This window comes from Triticum urartu, chromosome 2A (genome assembly GCF_056163025.1).
Source record: "Triticum urartu cultivar PI428250 chromosome 2A, HENAU_Tu73, whole genome shotgun sequence".
NCBI classification, from domain to species: domain Eukaryota; kingdom Viridiplantae; phylum Streptophyta; class Magnoliopsida; order Poales; family Poaceae; genus Triticum; species Triticum urartu.
In genome coordinates, this window is record NC_141874.1 from 757,801,416 (window position 1) to 757,818,153 (window position 16,738).

Consider the following 16,738-nt stretch of genomic DNA (forward strand, 5'->3'; position numbering starts at 1 on the left):
ATGAAGAAGCGATGGCGGGCCCGGATTCCGACAAATGGCTGGAAGCCATGAAATCCGAGATAGGATCCATGTATAAAAATGAAGTATGGACTTTGACTGACTTGCCCGTTGAGCCGCGAGCCATAGAAAATAAATGGATCTTTAAGAAGAAGACAGACGCGGATGGTAATGTGACCATCTATAAAGCTCGGCTTGTCGCTAAGGGTTATCGACAAGTTCAAGGGGTTGACTACGATGAGACTTTCTCACCGGTAGCGAAGCTAAAGTCCATCCGAATCATGTTAGCAATTGCCGCACTCTACGATTATGAGATATGGCAAATGGACGTCAAAACAGCATTCCTTAATGGTTTCCTTAAGGAAGAATTGTATATGATGCAGCCGGAAGGTTTTGTCGATCCTAAGAATGCTAACAAGGTGTGCAAGCTCCAACGCTCGATTTATGGGCTGGTGCGAGCATCTCCGAGTTGGAATATTCGCTTTGATGAGATGATCAAGGCGTTTGGGTTTACGCAGACTTATGGAGAAGCCTGCGTTTGCAAGAAAGTGAGTGGGAGCTCTGTAGCATTTCTCATATTATATGTAGATGACATACTTTTGATGGGAAATGATATAGAACTTTTGGACAACATTAAGGCCTACTTGAATAAGAGTTTTTCAATGAAGGACCTTGGAGAAGCTGCTTATATATTAGGCATCAAGATCTATAGAGATAGATCAAGACGCCTCATAGGTCTTTCACAAAGCACATACCTTGATAAGATATTGAAGAAGTTCAATATGGATAAGTCTAAGAAGGGGTTCTTGCCTGTGTTGCAAGGTGTGAAATTGAGCTCAGCTCAATGTCCGACCACGGCAGAAGATATAGAAGAGATGAGTGTCATCCCCTATGCCTCAGCCATAGGTTCTATTATGTATGCCATGCTGTGTACCAGACCTGATGTAAACCTTGCCGTAAGTTTGGTAGGAAGGTACCAAAGTAATCCCGGCAAGGAACACTGGACAGCGGTCAAGAATATCCTGAAGTACCTGAGAAGGACTAAGGAAATGTTTCTCGTTTATGGAGGTGACGAAGAGCTCGTCGTAAAAGGTTACGTCGACGCTAGCTTCGACACAGATCTGGATGACTCTAAGTCACAAACCGGATACGTGTATATTTTGAATGGTGGGGCAGTAAGCTGGTGCAGTTGCAAGCAGAGCGTCGTGGCGGGATCTACATGTGAAGCGGAGTACATGGCAGCCTCGGAGGCAGCGCATGAAGCAATTTGGGTGAAGGAGTTCATCACCGACCTAGGAGTCATACCCAATGCGTCGGGGCCAATCAAGCTCTTCTGTGACAACTCTGGAGCTATTACACTTGCCAAGGAGCCCAGGTTTCACAAGAAGACAAGGCACATCAAGCGTCGCTTCAACTCCATTCGTGAAAATGTTCAAGATGGAGACATAGATATTTGTAAAGTACATACGGACCTGAATGTAGCAGATCCGTTGACTAAACCTCTCCCTAGAGCAAAACATGATCAACACCAGTATTCCATGGGTGTTCGATTCATCACAATGTAACTAGATTATTGACTCTAGTGCAAGTGGGAGACTGTTGGAAATATGCCCTAGAGGCAATAATAAAAGCATTATTATTATATTTCCTTGTTCATGATAATTGTCTTCTATTCATGCTATAATTGTGTTATCCGGAAATCGTAATACATGTGTGAATAAATAGACACCAACATGTCCCTAGTAAGCCTCTAGTTGACTAGCTCGTTGATCAACAGATAGTCATGGTTTCCTGACTATGGACATTGGATGTCGTTGACAACGAGATCACATCATTAGGAGAATGATGTGATGGACAAGACCCAATCCTAAACATAGCACAAGATCGTATAGTTCGTTTGCTAGAGTTTTCCAATGTCAAGTATCTTTTCCTTAGACCATGAGATCGTGTAACTCCCGGATACTGTAGGAGTGCTTTGGGTATACCAAACGTCACAACGTAACTGGGTGACTATAAAGGTATACTACGGGTATCTCCGAAAGTGTCTGTTGGGTTGACACGGATCAAGACTGGGATTTGTCACTCCGTATGACGGAGAGGTATCACTGGGCCCACTCGGTAATGCATCATCATTATGAGCTCAAAGTGACCAAGTGTATGGTCACGGGATCATGCATTACGGTACGAGTAAAGTGACTTGCCGGTAACGAGATTGAACGAGGTATTGGGATACCGACGATCGAATCTCGGGCAAGTAACATACCGATTGACGAAGGGAATTGTATACGGGGTTGCTTGAATCCTCGACATCGTGGTTCGTCCAATGAGATCGTCGAGGAGCATGTGGGAGCCAATATGGGTATCCAGATCCCGCTGTTGGTTATTGACCGGAGAGCGATCTCGGTCATGTCTACATGTCTCCCGAACCCGTAGGGTCTACACACTTAAGGTTCAGTGACGCTAGGGTTGTAGGGATATGTATATGCAGTAACCCGAATGTTGTTCGGAGTGCCGGATGAGATACCGGACGTCACGAGGAGTTCCGGAATGGTCCGGAGGTAAAGAATTATATATGGGAAGTGCTATTTCGGCCATCGGGACAAGTTTCGGGGTCACCGGTATTGTACCGGGACCACCGGAAGGGTCCCGGGGGTCCACCGGGTGGGGCCACCTATGCCGGAGGGCCCCATGGGCTGAAGTGGGAAGGGATCCAGCCCAAAGTGGGCTGGGGCGCCACTTCCCCTAGGGCCCATGCGCCTACGGTGGGGGAAACCCTAAAGGGGGCGCCCCCTTGCTTGGGGGGCAAGCCCCCCACCCCTTGGCCGCCGCCCCCCTAGGAGATTGCATCTCCTAGGGCAGGCGCCCCCCCTAGGCCCCATATATATAGTGGGGGGAGGGAGGGCCTCTCCCCTACGCCATTGGTGCCTCCCTCTCCCTCTCTAACACCTCCTCCTTCTCCATAGAGCTTGGCGAAGCCCTGCCGGAGTACCGCAGCTCCATCACCACCACGCCGTCGTGCTGCTGCTGGAGCCATCTTCCTCAACCTCTCCTTCCCCCTTGCTGGATCAAGAAGGAGGAGACGTTACGCTGACCGTACGTGTGTTGAACGCGGAGGTGCCGTTCGATCGGCGCTAGGATCTCCGGTGATTTGGATCACGTCGAGTACGACTCCCTCATCCCCGTTCTTTGAACGCTTCCGCTCGCGATCTACAAGGTACGTAGATGCATCCAACCACTCGTTGCTAGATGAACTCATAGATGGATCTTGGTGAAACCGTAGGAAATTTTTTTGTTTTCTGCAACGTTCCCCATCAGTATTCATAGTAACCATTCCCTTGTTCCTGCCACAACCACTTTACAAGAAATACAGGTCAATGAAACTGATAAGCAAGCATGCCAAATGGTATTGATGAAACTAGCGCTTGAATCACTAGGAGATGCGCGGAACATGTTACTATAGTACTTACTTTCGGGTGTCTAAATTGTAGCTTCTTCGGCAGTCCCGGAGCTTTTTTGGTGAATTTTCTCCAAACCCTGCCAGACAAAGAAAACAATTACTTGATATCAGGAAATGAACAAAGTTTCTGATATGGTGGATAATGATCGATTTAACTTACTTCTCGAGCATTTGAGTCATGTTCGCATAGTCCTGGGGATCTTTTCGTCTCGAGTCTAAGACGATTACTAGTCCCTGCTCAAGCTTAATCTCTAGGAGAATATAGTGGAGCCTGTGCACGCATGCATAACTCATCAATTACATTACTATAACCTGGACTAATAAGGAAAACCGAATATGCACAAGACAGTAACACTCACTTGAAGTTATAAGGAAAGAGTATTATATCTTTGTTTTCATTTATTACCAACGATCGTAGCAAGTTTGCCTCGGTATCGTCGGCACGATATTTAACCTCAGTTGCATCTATGAGATTTGTGTTAATGAACCCAATATCACATATTTGTCTTCTCTTCAATTCGGCGATCTTCAATCTGCATAATATAGTGAGGATAATTATAAATACATGCAACGAAAGAGCTGACCTATATAGAGAGACTTAATGACAGAAGTAGTACTACTTACAGACAGTAGCAAGTGACCGTTGCTTTATCGAGAGCCTTTTGATTGAAAAACTGGAAGAACTCCTCAAATGGAACATTCAACAGTTCAATTCCAATGAGGTCATGCTCCTCTCTAACTCTCAGCGTCAAAGTATCCCCCTCCCCAGACTCTCTACAGGTTTTCATGTACCAATCATGGAATCTTCGCATCATCGTTGTTAGAAATCTTTCATCTTTGACGAGCGGCTTCTCGTACTCGTATTTATGTTCCTCCACCTCCAAGAAGTCATAATGTACATCGTCGGGCAGGTAATCTCCAAGATTGCTATAACCGGGCACCATCCTCGGATCATTAGTAGGCACATTGAGCGGGGGACACGATTGGTTCGCTTGTTCGCCGAGCTGGGGAATTTTTTCCCAGCTCGTCGTTCTTTTAACCTTTGATCACTGACAGTACTTCCCGACCGCTCCGCTTCGACAAATGACTTTTCAATAATGCGCTCATAGTTGCCTTTCGGCGGAGACTTTGCTGGTTTTTTCAGGGCAGCCAGAGTGCGCTTCGCTTTCACCGGATCTACCTTGTCCTCCGGAGGTGGATGTTTCTTTGCTTTCACCCCTTCAAAGAAGTTCCTCACTTCTTCTCGCGCGATCTCGGTGTTCTCCTCCGGGGTCCTCTCGTATGGTAACTTCTCTGGAGTCTTCAGAGAAGGACCGAATCTGTATTGCCTCCCGCCTCTGGCTGTACTGCTAGACACCGGCAGAGCAGACGGAGCGGCTGTGGCTGTCTTCTTTCCTTGCTTACGAGGAGGAGGAGAAGGACTACGACGCGCCGAAGCAGCCGGAGTGGCGGCGGGTCTCTTCCGCCCTTGCTGATGAGGCGGAGAAGGAGGAGGCTGGCAGCTCGGGCGCGCCGGCACAGGCGGAGAAGGAGGCGGAGTGCCGCCACGCGCCGGAGAAGGAGGCTGAGTGCCCTGATCGTCACTCGCCAGAAGAGGAGGCGGTGGAGGAGGCGGAGTTCCCTGACTCGCCGGAGGAGGAGGAGGAGGAGGCGGAGGCGTCCAGTTCGGAAGGTTGATGAGCTCCTTCCGCCATAGGCATGGAGTCTTCAGAGCAGAACCCAGGCGAGTCTCCCCTTCACCAGTAGGGTGGTCAAGCTGGAGGTCCTGAAATCCCTCCGTTATTTCATCCACCATCACCCTAGCATATCCTTCTGGAATCGGCCGGCAATGAAAAGTTGCGTCGGGTTCAATAGGAAAACAGAGCCAACAGCCGCCTTGACCTTCAAATTCATCCATTGCATCATAAGGTGGCAATTTTGAGACTCCGTGATAGCATCCATGGGATAGCTGACAGGAGCCGTAAGACATGCTCCGGCTGAAGCAGCTCGGTGGAAGCCACGCTGCTTCTCCGCTGAGATGGCGGGGTAGCTTTGGGGGAAGCTTCGGCAGTTCGTTTGCTGCGATTTGCTTCTCGTTCCTCTATCACTTGTACCCTTGCATGCAGCGCCTGCATGGGTCTGCTGCACTTTTTTCCTCCTCTCCTGGCATTTGTAACCGCCTGCGTCCGGAAAACCAGCCCTCCACGGAATGGAGCCCGGCGTGCCTCGTGTCCGTCCAGGGTGCTCAGGATTCCCGAGGGCCATTGTGAGCTTGTCGTTCTCTCTGTCTGGAACGAACGTCCCTTGCCGCGCTGCATCGATATAGTGCTTTAGCTTCTTGACTGGTATGTTCATTTGCTCATCCGTCCAAACGCATTTCCCTGATACAGGGTCCACGATTCCGCCAGCCCCGAAGAACCAAGTCCGGCAACGGTCTGGCCAGTTCATTGTCTCTGGTTCGATCCCTTTATCAAGCAGATCATTCTCAGCCTTGGCACAGTAAGGCCGGGCTTTGAGGTAGCCACCTGACCCCATGCGATGGTGAAGCTTCTTCTTTGCAGCATTTTTCTTGTTTGTCGCCGACATCTTCTTACTCTTTTCCGATGTCTTGTAGGCCACAAATGCGGGCCAGTGATCTCTGATCTTCTCATATCTGTCGATGAATTCTGGTGTCTCTTCGTTGTCGACAAACTTTTTCAGCTCATTCTTCCACCTCTTGAATAGCTCTGCCATCTTCTTAAGAGCATGAGAGTTGATTAATTGCTCTTTAACTGGCTTCTCCGGATCCTCCTCTGGTGGTAGGGTGAAATTTGCCTTCAGCTCAGTCCAAAGATCATCTTTCTGCATATCATTGACATAAGACACCTCAGGGTCTTCGTTCTTAGGCTTATACCATTGCTGGATGCTGATCGGGATCTTGTCCCTAACAAGAACCCTGCACTGAGCAGAAAATGCTTCCTTTGTCCGGATGGGTTCAATCGGCATGCCATCGCACGCGATTTCTGTGATCTCAAACCTTTCATCCGAGCGCAACTTTTTCTTTGGGCCTCGTCTCTTTACCGAAGTTGTGCTCGATCCGGAGGGCTAGAAAAAAGAAGAATTAGACGAGAGTTAATTAATATGTGTACATACCAAAACAATGAATGCATCAATTAGCTAGTCATCACAGGCTTTACTAATATATTTACCTGGCCGGACTCTGTTCGGTCACCAGAGCCGTCATCACGGACTCCTTCTTGCACCAACATTGGGTCACCGGAGCCATCATAATCATGTGTTTCCTCCTCCATTCTTCGATCACCGTACCCTGCTTCTTCTTCACCCTGTTCTGCTTCCAGACCATCATTGTCGTTAAGATACGACATGACATCACCTCCGGCTAAGATTATGTCCCCCAACACCTGTTCTTGTTCCTCGTCTCGTCCGAACTCCATTATTTCTGCAAATATTACAACATGGCAATTATTACACAAACATGACAGCATGTGGATGTATTAGTGGCAAATGTAGACCTAGCTTATTCCGGGTTTGGGGTGGCCTCGGCAACGCTTCAAGGGTAGGGGCGCGGCAGGAGGGGGTAGGAGACCGACATCGTTTTTTTCTAGGGTTTGGGTGTCCTTGAGAGTTTTGGTCGAGCTAGAGGGCCGGGGGTGCTCCCGTGGTATAAGTTATCACGGTCGAAGTTATCCAGGAGGGGGTTATATCGACAACGATGGCATACATACATGGGAAAATAATGTTATCGGGGAGGGGGTAGGTCGAACCCCCCCTCGTGTTGAAGTTATCGGGACACGGGGTATATCGACCCCCTCTCGTGTTGAAGTTATCGGGAGGGGGTATATCGACCCCCGCCCCACGTGTTGAAGTTATCGGGAGTTTATATCGACACGACATACGTACATGGGAAAATAATATTATCGGGGAGGGGGTATATCGACCCCCCCTCGTGTTGAAGTTATCGGGAGGGGTTTATATCGACAACGACGACATACGTACATGGGAAAATAATATTATCGGGGAGGGGGTATATCGACCCCCCCCACGTGTTGAAGTTATCGGGAGGGGGTATATCGACCCCCCCCCCACGTGTTGAAGTTATTAGGAGGGGTTTATATCGACAACGACGACATACGTACATGGGAAAATAATATTATCGGGAAGGGGGTATATCGACCCCCCCCCACGTGTTGAAGTTATCGGGAGTTTATATCGACACGACATGCGTACATTGGAAAATAATATTATCGGGGAGGGGGTATATCGACCCCCCCCCCCACGTGTTGAAGTTATCGGGAGGGGTATATCGACGACGACAGACCCGATAAAACATAAGAAAACGAAGAAGAAACAAAAAGAGGAGAAGAAGAAAGGAATAGAGGAGAAGATCGAAGAAAAAAAGAAGAAAAAAAGAGGAGAAGAAGAAAGGAATAGAGGAGAAGAAGAAAAAATAGAAATTTTTTTCTATTTTTTCTTCTGCTCCTCTATTCCTTTCTTCTGCTCCTCTATTTTTTCTTCTTTTTTCCTATTCTTATTTATTTCTCCTCTTCTTCCTCTCCTCTTATTCTTTCTTCCTCTTCTTATTTTCTTTTTTCCTATCCTTCCTTTTCTTCTTCTTCCTTCTTAATATCACTTAGCAACTTTTGCAACTATAGGGAGGGGTGCTCCCGTGGTCTAAAATCCGTCTATGCACGATAGAAAATTCTGAAAAAATACATCTATGATCCCTCGACGTCCCCGCCCCTCTCATGAACAAAAAAATCTGTGAATAAAAAAACATCATGTTCTATGAACAAAAAACATCATATTTCATCCACATCCGTGCATACATCATATATGTGATCATCTATGAAAAAAACATCATATTCTATAAAAAAATCATAACATATATATATATATATATGAACAAAAAAAATTATGATAACAAGCATATATATCATCATATATATAAAAACAAGCATATATGTGAAAAAAACAAGCATATATATGAAAAAAATGCTAGGGAGGGCGCCGGCCGGACCAAGGTTAGGAGGACCGCGGGGTCGGCGGCGAGGATGGCGACGGGGCAGTGGGCGCGCGCTCGGGTAGGGGGCGACAACGACGAAGGGCGAGGCAGTGCGACGATGCGACGACGGGATCGGGGCAGGGTGCGGGCGACAGCGAGGGCGTGGGCAACGGCGGGTGACGGGGCAGGGGCGTGGGCGACGACGAGGGCGTGGGCAACGGCGAGGGCGCGGGCGCGCGTCGGGGCAGGGGCGCGGACGACGGCGAGGGCGACGGCGACGGCGACGACGGGCACGGGCGACAACGAAGGCGACGGCGGGGGCGGCGGGCAGCGTCGGTGTCGTCGGGGCGGCAACTGCAAGATGAGAGTGAAAATTTCCTAAGTGCGAACTTATATAGCAAAGCATTTAGTCCCGGTTCGTGGCACCAATTGGGACTAAAGGTGGGCACCAAAGGCCTTTTTTCAGCAGCCCAAAAGGCGGGAAGCGGCGGCCTTTGGTCCCGGTTGGTGGCACCAACCGGGACTAAAGGGGGGGCATTGGTCTCGGTTGGTGCCACGAACCGGGACCAATGCCACCCTTTAGTCCTGGTTGGTGCCACCAACCGGGACCAAAGGCCTTGCACTGGCGCGGTGCGGTGGGAAGTTTAGTCCCACCTCGCTAGCTGAGAGAGCTCAGCACCTGTTTATAAGCTGCGTTGCGGCTCAGGTGCTGAGCTCCTCTCTAATATGCAGGCAGTACTTGCCTACCGTTGTCACTGCCTTGTTGGGCCTATTGGGCCTGCATCCTGGCCCATCTACAGATGGGTTTCTAGTCGTATGCAGGCCGTGTGGCCCAATAGGTGCCATTTTTATTTTTTCTAGTATTTGTTTTGTTTTTTGAATTATTTATTTTCTTTTGATTCTTGCTTTATTTTTTTAATTATTTTTGCTTTTAGTTTTAGAAAAATTATAAACTTTCTGTTAGTGCCATTAGTTTTTTAAATTTGAATAGTTAAAATTTGAATTCTTTGAAATTTATGTGAATCACAAGTTTGTGATTAACTTTACTAGAAAAATAGTTTTTTCCAGTTTTTTTGTTTTGTTTTCTGCATTATTTATTTTCTTTTGTTTTTTGCTTTATTTTTTAATTCTTTTTGCTTTTAGGTCAGCAAAATTATAAACTTTCTGTTAGTGCCATTAGTTTTAGAAAAATTATAAACTTTTTGTTAGTGCCATTAGTTTTCAAATTTGAATAGTTAAAATTTGAATTCTTTGAAATTTGTGTGAATCACAATTTTGTGATTAACTTTACTATAAAAATAATTTTTTCCCTGTTTTTTATTTCTTTTTTGTATTACTTATTTTCTTTTGTTTTTTGCTTTATTTTTTAATTCTTTTTGCTTTTAGGTTAGCAAAATTATAAACTTTCTGTTAGTGCCATTAGTTTTAGAAAAATTATAAACTTTCTGTTAGTGCCATTAGTTTTCAAATTTGAATAGTTAAAATTTGAATTCTTTGAAATTTGTGTGAATCATAAGTTTGTGATTAACTTACTAAAAAGTGAGAATAGATGCGCTTATAGAGAAAATTCAACCTAAATTCATAGTAAATTTCTATGAATTTCAGAGAAATTCACTCTAAATTTAGGTTAAACTTTTCTCTATTAGGGCATCTATTTTCACTTTGAGAGGAGCTCAACAAGGCAGAGAGGGAAGGGCTTATAAACCGGTGTGAGCCCCCTTCGGTTGGAGAGGTGGGACTAAACTCTGCCCGCAACAAGGACCAACCCTTTAGTGCTGGTTTGTGGCACAAACCGGGACTAATGGTCATGGGCCAGGGCGAGGAGCATTGGTCCCGGTTGGTGCCACGAACCGGGACCAATGCCCCCTTTAGTACCGGTTGGTGGCACCAACCGGGAGCAAAGGCCTTGCGCTGCCCGCGGCCAAAAGTTTAGTCCCACCTTGCTAGTTGAGAGGGGCTCGGAGTGGTTTATAAGCCCCACTGCGGCTACCCTCTCGAGCTCCTCTCAAATGCAGGCTTACGGGCCTAATCTCACACTATGCTGTCTGTGGGCCTATTGGGCCTTCTGCGGGCCTGAATCCTGGCCCAGGTTGGGTTTCTAGTCGTATTTAGGCCGTGGTGGCCCAATAGGTGGCAGTTTTTTTCTAGTTTTTTTGTTTTGTTTTTTGAATTATTTATTTTCTTTTGTTTCTTGCTTTATTTTTTTAATTCTTTTTTGCTTTTAGGTCAGAAAAATTGTAAACTTTCTGTTAGTGCCATTAGTTTTCAAATTTGAATAGTTAAAATTTGAATTCTTTGAAATTTGTGTGAATCACAAGTTTGTGATTAATTTTACTATAAAAATAGATTTTTTCCATTTTTTGTTTTGTTTTTTGCATTATTTATTTTCTTTTGTTTTTGCTTTTTTTTAATTTTTTTGCTTTTAGGTCAGCAAAATTATAAACTTTGTGTTAGTGTCATTAGTTTTATAAAAATTATAAATTTTCTATTAGTGCCATTAGTTTTCAAATTTAAATAGTTAAAATTTGAATTCTTTGAAATTTGTGTGAATCACAAGTTTGTGATTAACTTTACTTTTTCCAGTTTTTTTTGTTTTTTGCATTATTTATTTCCTTTGTTTTTTTTGTTTTTTTAATTCTTTTTGCTTTTAGGTCAGCAAAATTATAAACTTTCTGTTAGTGCCATTAGTTTTAGAAAAATTATAAACTTTCTGTTAGTGCCATTAGTTTTCAAATTTGAATTGTTAAAATTTAAATTCTTTGAAATTTGTGTGAATCACAAGTTTGTGATTAACTTTACTATAAAAATAGTTTTTTTCCCAGTTTTTTTATTTTGTTTTTTGCATTATTTATTTTCTTTTGTTTTTTTTATTTTTTAATTCTTTTTTCTTTTAGGTCAGAAAAATTATAAACTTTCTGTTAGTGCCATTACTTTTAGAAAAAATTATAAACTTTCTGTTAGTGCCATTAGTTTTCAAATTGGAATAGTTAAAATTTGAATAATGGTATTACAAGGGCCGAACCATAAGACATTAAAGCATTTCAAATGAACTCTGAAAAAGTTGAAAGTTGGCGTGGTATCATAATTTCACCCACATAGCATGTGCATGTACAAAACGGACAATGGTATCATACTCGTCTGTTACAAAGTTGGCATGGTATCATCATAATAGTTGCGGGAGAAAGTCTTCACTTTTTCTTCGCTTGTGTCATTTTCTTATTGCGCCGTAACCATGGATAATCTTCATCGTTTATCAGGATGCTTGGGTCAGCCTTGACTTTGAAGGGAGGAATTTCATGAAACTTTTCATAATCTTCAGACATGTCTGTCTTGCCCTCCACTCCCACGATGTCCCTTTTTCCTGAAAGAACTATGTGGCGCTTTGGCTCATCGTATGATGTATTCGCTTCCTTATCTTTTCTTTTTCTCGGTTTGGTAGACATGTCCTTCACATAGATAACCTGTGTCACATCATTGGCTAGGACGAACGGTTCGTCTGCATACGCAAGATTGTTGAGATCCACTGTTGTCATTCCCTACTGTGGGTCTACCTGTACCCCGCCTCCTGACAGATTGACCCATTTGCACTTAAACAAAGGGACCTTAAAATCATGTCCGTAGTCAAGTTCTCATATGCCCACTATGTAACCATAATATGTGTCCTTTCCCCTCTCGGTTGCTGCATCAAAGCGGAAACCGCTGTTTTGGTTGGTGCTCTTTTGATCTTGGGCGATCGTGTGAAATGTATTCCCATTTATCTCGTATCCTTTGTAAGTCAATACAGTCAAAGATGGTCCCCTGGACAACAAGTACATCTCATCACAAACAGTGTTGTCACCTCTGAGACCTGTTTCCAACCAACTGCTGAAAGTCCTGATGTGTTCACATGTAATCCAGTCGTCGCACTGCTCCGGGTGTTTGGAGCGCAGAATGTTCTTGTGTTCATCGACATACGGGGTCACCAAGGTAGAGTTTTGTAGAACTGTGTAGTGTGCTTGAGACCAAGAATATCCATCCCTGCATATTATTGAGGCCCCTCCCAGCGTGCCTTTTCCAGTCAGTCTCCCCTCATACCGCGATTTAGGGAGACCTATCTTCTTTAGGCCAGGAATGAAGTCAACACAAAACCCAATGACATACTCTGTTTGATGGCCCATGGAGATGCTTCCTTCTGGCCTAGCGCGGTTACGGACATATTTCTTTAGGACTCCCATGAACCTCTCAAAGGGGAACATATTGTGTAGAAATACGGGCCCCAGAATGACGATCTCGTCGACTAGATGAACTAGGACGTGCGTCATGATATTGAAGAAGGATGGTGGGAACACCAGCTCAAAACTGACATGACATTGCGCCACATCACTCTTTAGCCTTGGTACGATTTCTGGATCGATCACCTTCTGAGATATTGCATTGAGGAATGCACATAGCTTCACAATGGCTAATCGGACGTTTTCCGGTGGAAGCCCCCTCAATGTAACCGGAAGCAATTGCATCATAATCATGTGGCAGTCATGAGACTTTAGGTTCTGGAACTTTTTCTCTAGCATATTTATTATTCCCTTTATATTCGACGAGAAACCAGTCGTGACCTTCATATTGAGCAGGCATTCAAAGAAGATTTCTTTCTCTTCTTTCGTGAGAGCGTAGCTGGCAGGACCTTTATACTGCTTCGGAGGCATGCCGTCTTTTTCGTGCAAACGTTGCAGGTCCTCCCGAGCCTCAGGTGTACTTTTGTCTTCCCATACATGCCCAAGAAGCCTAGAAGGTTCACGCAAATGTTCTTCGTCACGTGCATCACGTCGATTGAAGAGCGGACCTCTAGGTCTTTCCAGTAGGGTAGGTCCCAAAATATAGATTTCTTTTTCCACATGGGTGCGTGTCCCTCAGCGTCATTCGGAACAGCTAGTCTGCCGGGACCCTTTCCAAAGATTACGTGTAAATCATTAACCATAGCAAGTACGTGATCACCGGTACGCATGGCGGGCTTCTTCCGGTGATCTGCCTCGCCTTTGAAATGCTTGCCTTTCTTTCGACATTGATGGTTGGTCAGAAGAAATCGACGATGGCTCAGGTACACATTCTTCCTGCATTTGTCCAGGTATATACTTTCAGTTTCTTCTAAATAGTGCGTGCATGTGTGGTATCCCTTGCTTTCCTGTCCTGAAAGGTTACTGAGAGCGGGCCAATCATTGATGGTTACAAACAGCAATGCGTGCAGGTTAAATTCCTCCTGTTTGTGCTCATCCCACGTACGTACACCGTTTCCATTCCAAAGCTGTAAAAGTTCTTCGACTAATGGCCTTGGGAACACACCAATGTCATTGCCGGGTTGCTTAGGGCCTTGGATGAGAATTGGCATCATAATGAACTTCCGCTTCATGCACATCCAAGGAGGAAGGTTATACATACATAGAGTCACGGACCAGGTGCTGTGATTGCTGCTCTGCTCCCCAAAAGGATTAATGCCATCTGCGTTTAAACCAAACCATACGTTCCTTGGGTCACTTGCAAACTCATGCCAGTACTTTCTCTCAATTTTTCTCCACTGCGACCCGTCAGCGGGTGCTCTCAACTTCCTGTCTTTCTTACGGTCCTCACTGTGCCATCGCATCAACTTGGCATGTTGTTCGTTTTTGAACAGACGTTTCAACCGTGGTATTATATGAGCATACCACATCACCTTCGTAGGAACCCTCTTCCTGGGGGGCTCGCTGTCAACATCACCAGGGTCATCTCGTCCGATCTTATACCGCAATGCACCGTATACCAGGCATGCGTTCAGATCCTTGTACGCACCGCGGTAGAGGATGTAGTCATTAGGGCATGCATGTATCTTCTGGACCTCCAATCCTAGAGGGCATACGACCTTCTTTGCTACATATGTACTGTCGGGCAATTCGTTATCCTTTGGAAGCTTCTTCTTCAAAATTTTCAGTAGCTTCTCAAATCCTTTGTCAGGCACAGCATTCTCTGCCTTCCACTTCAGCAATTCCAGTACAGTACCGAGCTTTGTGCTGCCATCTTCGCAATTGGGGTACAACCCTTTTTTGTGATCCTCTAACATGCGATCGAACTTCAGCTTCTCCTTTTGACTTTCGCATTGCGTCCTTGCATCGACAATGACCCGGCAGAGATCATCATCATCGGGCACATTGTCTGGTTCCTCATGATCTTAAGCAGCTTCCCCTGTTGCAGCATCATTGGGCACATCGTCTAGTTCCTCTAGATCTTCACCGTATTCAGGGGGCACATAGTTGTCATTGTCCTCTTCTTCTTCACCATCTTCCATCATAACCCCTATTTCTCCGTGCCTCGTCCAAACATTATAGTGTGGCATGAAACCATTGTAAAGCAGGTGGGTGTGAAGGATTTTCCGGTCAGAGTAAGACTTTGTATTCCCACATTTAGGGCATGGACAACACATAAAACCATTCTGCTTGTTTGCCTCAGCCACTTCGAGAAAATCATGCACGCCCTTAATGTACTCGGAGGTGTGTCTGCCACCGTACATCCATTGCCGGTTCATCTACGTGCATTATATATAATTAAGTGTGTCAAAAACCATTACAGAACATCATGAATAGATAATTAAGTGACCAAATTAATAGAAGTTCATCATCACATTAAAACCAAAGTACATACATAGTTCTCATCTAACAACATATAGCTCTCCAGAGCATCTAATTAATTAAACCATACATTGAAACTATGTAAAACATTTCAATGCGAAAACAAATGCGATCATAATCGCAACCAATGGCATAATGATACCAAGCCTCGGTATGAATGGCATATTTTCTAATCTTTCTCATCTTCAACCACATTGCATCCATCTTGATCTTGTGATCATCGACGACATCCGCAACATGCAACTCCAATATCATCTTCTCCTCCTCCTCAATTTTTTTATTTTTTCCTTCAAGTAATTGTTTTCTTCTTCAACTAAATTTAACCTCTCGACAATAGGGTCGGTTGGAATTTCCGGTTCAACTACCTCCTAGATAAATAAAATCTATGTCACGTTGGTCGGCATAATTGTCATAAACAATAAATGAACCAAATAGTTATAAAAAGATAACATATACCACATCCGAATCATAGCCAGGACGGGGGCCGACGGGGGCGGATACCAAAACCATCGCACTATATAATAACAAGCAATAATAAAAGTAAGAAAATTAGACAAGTATCTATCTAGCTAAAGTAAGATTTTTTTTTCTTTCAGAAAGAAGATAAGAACAAGAGGCTCACCACGGTGGTGCCGGCGAGGAGATCGGTGCGGGCCATCCACGGCGGTGAAGACGGGAGTGGGACGTGACGGGCCGCTAAACCTAGACAAATCTCGGGGAAAATGGAGCTTTGAGGTCGAGCTTCGAGAGGAGAAAGCTTAACTAGTGTGGCTCGGGCATTTCATCGAACACCTCATGTGCATAGGAGGTGAGCTAGAGCACCACAAAGCTCTCCCCTCGCCGGCCAGAAAAAACAGAGCAGTGTGGAGTGCTCTGCTCGCCGGCGAGTGGGTATATATAGGCACCTCATTGGTCATGGTTCGTGGCATGAACCGGTACCAAAGGGAAGCCTGTGATCCCGGTTCAAGCCACCAACCGGGACCAATGGTGGTGGGCCAGGAGCGAGGCCCATTGGTCCCGGTTTGTCCCACCAATCGGGACCAAAGGGGCATGACGAACCGGGACCAATGCCCCCACGAGGCCCGGCAGGCCCTTGGCCTCACGAACCGGGACAGATGGCCCCATGGGTCCCGGTTCTGGTCTGAACCGGGACTAATGGGCCACCTCGGCCTGGACCAAAGCCCTGTTTTCTACTAGTTACATGTTCATGTTACTACTTTATGTTATTATCTCTATAGTGGAGAGTAACATATGTGTGGTAACATGCAACACTTTATTTATTAGGCTATAGACACATCTTGTCTTGATATGTGTCATGTTACTCATACTAGTAGTAACTAGCTATGTTACCACTTTCCTCTTTTTCTTCATTTATTGCTTGCCACATCATCTATTTTATCTAGATATGTGTGATGTTATTATCTATGTTACTCCCACTATAGGTAGTCTAAGGTAGCGAAGAAGATGAGGGATTGGGATGGGAAACGTCGGTAGTAGATGGTTGCAACTTGCAACGCAATATGTGCGCTGGTTCAAACATTAATGGCATGTGATATAAATGGGCCAATTTGTTACCGCTGGAAACAAAATGCAAGAGGGTGCATGCTGCGTACAAATGGAAATCAAAGGCATGATGTGGCACATCCAGATGTTTAGAGTTGAACAATTGTT